This window comes from Capsicum annuum, chromosome 2 (genome assembly GCF_002878395.1).
Source record: "Capsicum annuum cultivar UCD-10X-F1 chromosome 2, UCD10Xv1.1, whole genome shotgun sequence".
Taxonomy (NCBI): domain Eukaryota; kingdom Viridiplantae; phylum Streptophyta; class Magnoliopsida; order Solanales; family Solanaceae; genus Capsicum; species Capsicum annuum.
Genome location: NC_061112.1, coordinates 98670543 through 98681124, shown reverse-complemented (window position 1 = coordinate 98681124; position 10582 = coordinate 98670543).

The window sequence follows — 10582 nt, the reverse complement described above, 5'->3', positions numbered from 1 at the left end:
TTTTTTCTGTTAATCAAGTTTGAAGATTTAGAGAAATCGGATGAAGAGAAAAAGGAGTAAGAGAAAGAGTATTTGAGAAATAAGGAAAAAAGATGAACGGCGAGAAAGAGTATTGAGAAAAAACTGGAAAAAAAATAATAAAAATACAAAATAAAGGTTAAAGACAAATATGTTTTTAAAAAGGAAAAAAATGAAGAAATTGATAATGGTTGAGAAAAAAATAAAGGTTGAGACAAATAAATTAAAACATGAAAATAAAATTAAAGAAAAAAATAAAGAGTGAAAATAATAAAAAATAGAATAATAAATTTAAAGGAAAAAATTAAAAACTGAAAAAAAGTAGAATAATAAAAGTAAAGGAAAAATAAAAAAGTGAAAATAATAATAAAAAAAAAATTTGAGAGATAAATGGGTATGGAAAGTTTAAAAATATATTTGAGGTGTAGAAGGGCAAAATGGTACTTTTAGTATATTAAAAAGTATATTAGTGTATGGCGGGTCAGAGACGGCGAGGGAGGCCTAGGAAGCAGATAATGTCCATGGTTGAGAACGCAAGAGGAAACAAAGCTGCGGGAAGTCAAATGAAGGAATTGAGGGAACAAGCTAATACGACATCAAGTGAAATAACGGGTACCCGAGCTCAATCGGTTCATTCGAGAACGACACAACGGTCACTAGTGTGGAGCCCAGAGGAAATATCAGGGGAATTGAGGATTGACAACAACAATTCCTTGAAACAAAGTACTATGAACATTGCCGAGCATAGTGAAATCGCATTGGGTAAGCGACCAGTGAAATCCCAGGAATCGGTAAAAGATCAGTTGCTTGTACATGGAGATGAGAAAGTTATGCAAACACCAACTGAGAAAAAAGAAGGCAACCAATGGGGTAATCTGTTTGCAGGTAATAGAGTAGCTAGTAATGGGATGTCACTAAAATATGTCACCCCTAAGCGAGTTAATGGTACTGTTGTTGTCCAATTAGACCAGCAAGACCTAGAAAAGGAGGAGAGTAAGTGGAAATTCTCATTGGTACTCTATGTGATAGGGGAAATGCCTGGATTTAATTTTATGAAAAGATACATAGCTCAACAATGGTCAGCTGTGGCTAAACCTGAATTATACTATCATGATGAAGGGTATTACATTGTGAAATTCCAGTTTGAACCAGATATGAAAGAGGTATTGTACTCTGGTCCACATAGTATTAACAATAAACCTATGATTCTAAAACAGTGACGCCTACATTGGACTTTAAGTCAGAATTCCTAATAGAAATATCCTTGTGGGTAACATTCCCTAAACTTTCACTAAATTGTTAGGGTTGTGACTCTCTAAGCAGGATTACGAGTGCAATTGGAATCCCTTTGTTTGCAGATGAATGTAGGACTAAAACAACAAGGATTTTCTATGCTAGAATGTTGATTGAGGTTGAAGTTACTAAGGTCATTCCTAATGAGATCAAAAATAATGGATGCAAAGGGGAATACATTTCAACAACCTATCTATTTCGACTGGAAGCCAAGAATACTGTGATAGATGTATGATGGTAGGACACACATGTCCTCTAGCCAAGAAACCCCTACCTGTTCCTCAAAAGTAAGTGCAGCATCAGAAACAAAAGGCTCCTAAGATGATTCCTACGTAGTTACCCAAGGAGGCAAAGCCTCAGGTAAAGGAACAAAAGTAGGTCAACTCCATAAGTGAAATTGACGGTGTCAAGACTTCAACCCCAACGGAAAAGGGAGCAGCAGGTAACACTGGAGAGGAAAACTTTACCCCAGTAAAGACTAAGAGTGACCAACTAGTGAGTGAAAAGATTTATGCTCAAACTCTATCAATAGATACTAGGAATGGATTCGCAGTGCTACAATCTCTCAATGTTGTGGTGGCTGATAAACCTCCATTGGATAAAGGGGGAGGTCCTTCAACTAGTCAATGATGGCTTGTTTAAGTTGGAATGTGGGGGTGTAAATAAAAGGTATAAGCAAAGAGAAAAAAGTAATTTCATGAAAGATCATCATCTAAATTTGGTGAGACTTCTGGATACTAGTGTTAAAAGTAATAAAGCTACGGGTATTGCTCAAAGTATAGTGCCAGACTGGAACATGCTACATAATTCTAGTAAGGCTGATAATGGTACAATTTGGGTGCTTTGGGATGACAATGTTTATCAAGTTGAAGTTATAGCACAAGGGGCACAATATTTGCATTGTAATGTATTGAGTAGAGACAAAAAAGTAGAGTGTTGCATGACAATGATCTATGGGTTCAATACTATTGATTTGAGGAAGAATTTATAGCTTGATCTCAGAACAATTGCAGCTCAGACAACTAAACCTTGGCTGATATGGGGTGACTTTAATGCATTGTTGAAAAGCCAAGACAGAGTACATGGTGCCCCTGTTACTAGGGCTGAAATTCAAGAATTTGCAACTTGTATGCATGATCTATCTCTAAATAAGTTAGCCTGGAAGGGTGAGTACTACTCATGGTCCAACAAATAGGGTGGAGATAACAGAATATATAGCAGAATTGATAGAGCTTCGGGGAATGATGAATGGATGACAAACTATGGATATTTAGAGGTTGATTATCAGTTGCCTCATATCTTGGATCACTCTCCTATGATATTACAATTTCACTCTTGTCCTGTCCCTACTAAGATCCCATTTCGATTCTTTAACATATGGGCTACTCATAAAGAATTTATACCAGTTGTGTAGGGGTATTGGCAGACCAACTCACAGGCTTGCTTACTGAAAACTATATGGCATAAATTAAAAGGTTGAAGCCTCACTTGCAAAAGCTCAATAATACTCACTTCCGGCATTCTACTATCATGGTGAAACAGCTATGAGAAAAACTAAAAACCACTCAACAATCCATGACAACTCAATACTCAGATATGTTGGCTAGAGAAGAGAGGGAAATACTGGTCCAGCTGGAGAAATAGAGTAACATTGAAGAAAGCATAATTCAACAAAAATCTAGAGCTATGTGGATTAAATTGGGTGATTCAAATACAAAATACTTCACAGGTGTGATGAAAGACAGAAGGAATAAAAAACAAATAGTAACACTCACTTCTTTGTCAGGGGGACAGTTGGTGGAACCAGAAGCTATTCAAAGAGAAATTCTCACCTTCTACCAGGCTCTCATGGGAACTTCCTTACTAAATATAATAGCTGTGAATCTGGCTACCATGAAGAATGGACCACCCTTGACTCATCAACAAAAAGTAGAACTTTGTGTTGATGTGACAGATCAAGAAATATACACTGGTTTATACTCTATAGGTGATGACAAAGCCCCTGGGGTGGATGGTTATAACACCAAGTTTTTAAAAAAAAACGTGGCCAATGATCAGCTTGGAGGTATGTGCAGTAGTTAAAGAGTTTTTTAGCATTGGAAAGCTCTACAATCCAATTAATTATACAACAGTTACCATTTTGCCTAAAGTACCAAAACCTATTACTATTAAAGAATTTAGGCTCATAGCTTGTTGCTCAATATTATACAAGCTGATAGTGAAGGTCCTCTCCCTCAGACTTCAAAAGGTGATTGCAGCAGTCATCTCACAAACTCAAGCAGGATTTATACCAGGTTAAAAAGGAGCATATAACATCATCATTGCTCATGAATTAGTCAAAGCATATAGCAGAAAGTATGTATCTCGCAGATGCATGATCAAGGTGGACATACAAAAGGCTTATGATACTATGGACTGGCATTATTTAAACCAGGCGATGGATGGATTGGGCTTTCCACAAAATTTTACTAATTGGGTAATGCAATGTGTAACCACTGGCTCTTACTCACTCTTGATTAATGGTGAGTTAACAAAACCATTTGAGGCAGCTCGGGGGCTTAGACAGGGGGACCCAATGTCCCCGTTCCTGTTTGCCATAGTAATAAAGTACCTGAGTAGAAGTCTTAAAGAGCTGGAGCAGCAGAGGGATTTTAATAATCATCCATTATGTAAAAAACTTCATCTCACTCATTTGAGTTTTGCCGATGATCTTTTGCTATTTGCTAGAGGAGACATTAATTCTGTAAAGCTCTTACATGAGAAATTTATTACTTTTACAGAAGCATCAGGTTTACAAGTTAATCATGCAAAGAGTGTTGTGTATTTTGGTGGAGTCACAGACGAAGTTAAAGTTCAAATTCAACAGAACTTAGAGTTTAGTTATGACTCTCTCCCTTTCAAGTATCTAGGAGTCCCTTTGTCTACCAAAAAGTTATCCATTCTCCAGTGGCAACCATTGATAAATCAGATTGTGAATAAAATCTCATTATAGACTGCTAAGAAGCTCTCTTATGCAGGCATAATACAACTCGTAAGATCAGTTCTATTTGGGGTGCAGGCATACTGGGCGCAATTATTCATCATCCCTACAAACGTGATGAAAGCTATTCAGGGCTACTGCAAAAGTTATATTTGGTCAGGTATGAACACTATTACTAAAAAAGCTCTTGTCTCATGGGAGGAGATATGTTTACCTAAAACTGCGGGAGGACTGAACCTGATCAATCTAAAGTTGTGGAACAAGGCTACTATTCTGAAGTTATGTTGGAATATTGAACAAGAGTAAGATAGTTTGTGGATCAAGTGGATCCACAGCTATTACATAAAAGGCAATAGATTGGAGGATGTAGTTGAACCAGCACAAACTTGTTGGATGGTCAGAAAAATACTTGGAACTAAACATGAGTTGCACTTGGCGCAAAATACCCCTAGGGGTAAGCAAAGCATAATCAGAAGTGTGTATTTACAGTTGTTGGGTGAACATAGCAAGGTGTCTTGGTGACCTCTAATGTATCAAAACTTGGCTAGACCTAAAGCTATATTCATCGTTTGGCTACAAGTACAGAATAGGCTCCTCACAGTGGATAGATTGCTAAAGTGGAACAAGCAAGTTGATCCTGTCTGTGTCATGTGAACACAAGCTCATGAAACTAGAAATCACCTGTTTATGGAATGCACTTTTTCAATGGTACTCTGGAAGCGAGTAATACACTGGTTGGATGCTACACAACCCATACAAGCAACCTGGGATGCTGTGGAAATTGTTGTATGTCGAGGTCACTTATGCTATCTGGACGGAAAGGAATTCGAGGATATTTCAGCAGGTTGAACATAATGTTGAGGATATAGCTAAGAAAATTGCATGTGTATGCTGTGTTAGAGCTACAGGAATGGCACGACGCATACTGGAGGGACGTAGCTATTAGTATATATAGGTACTTAGTACTGGCGCTGGGAAACTAGCTTGTGGGCTACGTTTCGGTTTTGTAAAGACATTACTTTGGTGATTAATAAAATCTCGAATTACCAAAAAAAAAAAATAAGGAAGACTATTCTTTACAGACATTTCTATTTGGGGTCAAATATCTAAAGTTACTCATATTTGAGTCTATGACATCGGACCTCTTCCAGCAGATGGGCCACGTTTTTTATTGCATCTCTGAGATGTCTACACATTTGCTCTCTTCAACGTGGAACAAATAGACTATCAGATTCTGCCTACCATAAAAATGAATTGAATATTGCCTAGCTGCTACATGGGTCAGAATCTGCTAAAAACATTGACAAGATATGTTAAAATTTAAATAGAATTCCGTAAAATTAGAGTGTGTCGAAATTCATCTGATACTCAAAATATTCGTCGAGCTTTTATCTTTGCATTATGATTGGAGACAAACAATGACGACCAACAAAGAAACAAGAACATATAATTTGGGACAGTCAAACTCTGACGATTCACCTACCCGTCGAGTTGTTTTTACATGGGGCTCATAATTTTTCCAAATTATACAGAGACCTTGTATATGCATCGTCATATTGGTAGTAAAATGAAGGGGGATAAATTGGTAAAACTGTTTTCTTATTAGACCTCTCCACCATGGATAAAATTAGTCAATTGAGCTTTGCTAGAAAATAACCACACAAACAAAGTACACAAATATAGAGAATGTTATTTATATGTCGGCTATGTTTCCAAATACACAACTTATATTTTCAATATTACAAAAAATCCAACTCCCTAAACATATTACAAAAATTTCAACATATACACAGAATGTTATTTATATGTCGGCTATGTTATGTATATTAATAGAGATAGTAAAATAATTAAAAAAGTGAGAGAGAGTGTAATTACTTCCAAAATGGTTGATATTTATGTTATTTATACTTGAACAAAAGTCTTACCTACAGTCCAGGAACAATTAATTTGCTCACAAATTTAGCTCTTTGTTTCTGTTTTAAAACTAATTCCAATCCTAAACTCACTTGTTTGATAATTTAAATTCACACGGTATAACAACAATTTAAAGAAAAAAGCTCCTTGATAAAAAAATTGTCCTTTCTAAAGGTTCAAGAAATTGAAATTTCTAATTAAGAACGAAGAAATTTCATCTATTCAATCTCATCTCTGGTGATAAAACCTCGACTCTAGTCATCAACATCAAAGTGCACTTAAGCTTTAGATTTTGAAAATGCTCCTCTAAAATCTAAAACAAGCAAAATATTCTGTTATACACTAGTAATATGGGGAACTTTACTTGCAAATGTCAAAAACCCAAAGCGTGAAAACAAAGTAATCATGCTGTTGATCATTTTTTAATAAGGTAAATAAACGATGCTTTCCATTACCATTATTACTCCTATCCAAGTCCAAAAGGCGCCACTCACATTACCTGTAAAAGTAGCAATAAATTATACAGTGAATAAACTTGACCCAACTTAGAAAAATTGCATTAATGATTTACATTTTCGTAAATCTTCACTAATCCTCTGATTTGGTTAGACTTGAATTATAAACCAACTTCACATGCAATTTAAATCTTTCCATAGTACTATTTTGTTTTACTATTAAAAAAGTTCACCTCGAAAAAAAATCATTCTCAAAGCTCAAACGTGAAATTCTAGTTAATGCATGATAGAGTAATTTCAATCATCCCACAATTCCCACGACACGAATGAAGAGAACAAGACATAGGGTGTCTTCAATTTTTCAGTTTGTGTGGGGATTAACTGGGCACTACCAATTAAGTGGTGTAACAGGAGCTAGCACTGAATCTGAGTGTAGTTAGGTAAGATTTATTAAACTGCTTTTAATTTTTTTTACAAATAGTAAAAAGGCAAAGTAGTGGATTATTATTACTTGTTAGTGCAGCATCCAATTAATAACAATTTTTAATGGACAAAAATTAACTTACACATTAAATAAAGGCGGCCCCGGGCTGCGGTCAAATATCGGAATTTGTTGAAGAGGGAACTTTTCTGATTACTACATCAAAACGCACTACCGCAGAGTAAGTTAAAATTACAAGAATATTTAATAATTTGAATTTGTAATAATAAGGTCAATTACTTTATAGTTCAGTAGGCAATCAAATCATGCCTTGTATATGTGATATGACTATGACCTACTGAGAAATGAATAAAACTTTGACCAAGGGTAATGTTACTTTCAATGAGTTCCTAAGCATTCAAGTTCAAGTACATACATTTTGGCTTACGTCCGGAGTGTGAAATCATATTTATTTAAGAGTTTTTTTTTTGGAGGGGGTGGTTCCGTTCAGTGTCAGGTATTCGTATTAGAGTGGCTAATTTAAATTGTATAGTGCCCATTCTGGGGATAACGCTCCCAACAAAATTTTCTCCATAACCAAAGCTCAAACTCGAGACATCTAATTAAGGATGGAGCAGATTCACCACTACACCACAACCCATGTAATTATTAAAGAGTACTTTAGCCCAAGCCCTCCCTCTTCCCTCTATATGACTTTTGGATGTGAAATCACTATGTTTCAATATATTAATATACCGAGTAAAAGAAAAAGCAAAATGCATATGTACAAATACACAGTATTTGTGTCAATCTGCAATTAAAGTTGAAAAACAAAATAAGAGTATTGAAATTAAAGTTGAAACAGTAGGGGAAATAATTGTGCCTGGCATAAATTTATACAGGCTCAAGGGTGAAGATATTGAGTGAAACTATTATTCATTTGAGAATAGTTTTAGTATTCATCAGTATTTTAAATACTAATGATTAAATTACTACTATAGTATTTTGCAATTATTTGAAACATTTATTTATAGCCAAATGCATCATTATAGAAATGTGAGTTGTTTTGAAGATTGACAAAGCAGTAAAATAGAAGCAAGAAATAATTAAATAGATTCACTTGGTTCATTTACACAAGTTCAATCTGTGGTTGAGATGTTGATGATCGATTAATTCTGAACACAAGCAACACAAACTAAGGAAAGAAACGATGCTAAATCGAGATACAGTTTTCTTCTTACTATAAATAGTTGAATCCATGTAACAAAGGGTCTCCAAAAAGGGAATGAGATTCCTTGAATAGAAAAGCAAGCTGACCTAAACGAAGCAAGTATTTATATTTATAAATATCGAAGAGCTTTCACAAAGTTGCTTGCGCATTCATACAATGACTCTTGAAGTGTTGCGGGGAGAACCCCTAGAAGGAACAGGTGGTTCAATGGTTCATCGAGCAGAGTCTAGCTATACGTTTAGCTTGATTGTATTAGGATTGTTCTTCAAGTTATAATCGTTCAAAGCTTTCATAGTTTCAGTGTGTTATAAACTAGCTAGAATATGAGTTAGTCATCAAGTTAGGAAAACTTGAAGACGTGGGAATACAAGCCAAGGGTGGTTTGAACGAATTTAGGAACTAGAGTTTATAATTTCTTTAGGTTACATATAGGTTGTAATCGTTGTTTGAGCTAACTCATTATTTTAGTAAAATTAGGTTAAATCCCATAGAGATATAGATCTTGATTTTTTACACCTATTGTGAGTCAAATATTTTTCATGTAAAATATTATGTTCTTATTTTACTATTTTTATCACCTCAAATAACCTATTTCATCAGAAAAAAATATTTTTTTATAAATTACTCAAATACTAAAACGTATAGAATATCATCATAATGAAAAACATGTAACAATGGATTTTTACACTGAATTTTACCCACTAACTTAAAATTTTAAATCCGTATGTATATCGATACTTCCATTGCTATAAAATTTCATTCTCAACATTAAAACAGAAAGAATATTTCCTTCGTTTCAGTATAAAAATATCACTTTAAAATTTCAAGATAAAAATAGTAATTCTTTTAAATATATTCTTATACTTTTTTAATTTACTTTTATTTGTCCACTACACTAAAATATTTATATGTCAATTTTTACTTGTCAAATTCATAAAATCAAGAGATAATTTATCACTTAGTTTTTTACTTTACTTTTATTATCAAAACTAATCGAATTTCTTAAAATATTGAATTTATTATAATTAAAGGATGGTATAATAAAAGTATAAACAACATAAATCTCGTTCTAAATGAAACTAATTACATAAGATCCTTGATTGACTTTCTCTCTTTCAGATTTGGGAAAATACATATATATGTCAATGTACCTCATACGTAACTCCAATGTAAGAGGAAACTGTTTCTCCTTAAATTATGAAAATAAAATCAGATCCAATTATTCTCTTACATTTAATTAATATTCTGATTTTGTGGATGCTTAAAAATAGTAACTGTAATTCAAATTCAAAAAATATCATGAAACATCTCTCTTCATCTACCTAAAAAAAATCAACGACGTCCCCGTTGGTTTACAACTGTCACCGCCATTCACCGCTCCACTCCTCTTCCTCACGCCGGTGAACACACAAGGGTGACCAGCCTCCAAGATCGACGTCATTTCTCGTTCCTCTCCTACTATCGCCACTACCGGTGTCATCACGAACAGTCAACGGCGCCATCACGAACAGCCAACGATGCCTCCGCCTCCTCTTAGTGTATTTATTTTTTAGTAAAAACTTGCACAGTATTGTATGAGAAATTATAATACATTACCCAGTTTGAATGATATTTTGACATTGTTTATAAAATTTACACGTATGAAAATGCATTACACATTTTTTTCTATGTATGATGCCAATGTTATATGTATGATTTACACTCCAATAACAATATGTTCTATATTTATGTGAATGTGCTATGCTTTACTTTCTATGTATGATTTATATTTAAGTAAAAACATTTCACATTATATTGAGAACGTATTATACTTTACTTTTTATGTATGATGTCAGTGTTATATGTATGGCTTACACTCCAACAACAACACGTGTTATATGTATGAGAATGTATTATACTTTATTTTCTATGTCTGATACAAGTGCATTCGTTTTTATCATACTTTACTTTCTATGTATGACATTGCAAAAACAGATAATTTGATAAAATTATACATGCAACCAAAAAGAAGAAATAATTTGGATATATTAGTTCAAATCAACTTTCAAGTCGTTGACCATAGAAATAATTGGATCTGATTTTATTTCCATAATAATCTGTAATGCATATTATAGTTCAAATTAAGGTATAGCAGAAATAATGGATCCTCTCTTTTATAATATAGAACAAATTTGAATGACTTGAAATAAAATGCATTATTTGATTTTATGAAATTTATTATGAAATAAATTATCTCCATAATAATTTGAAATAATAGACCAACTAATTAT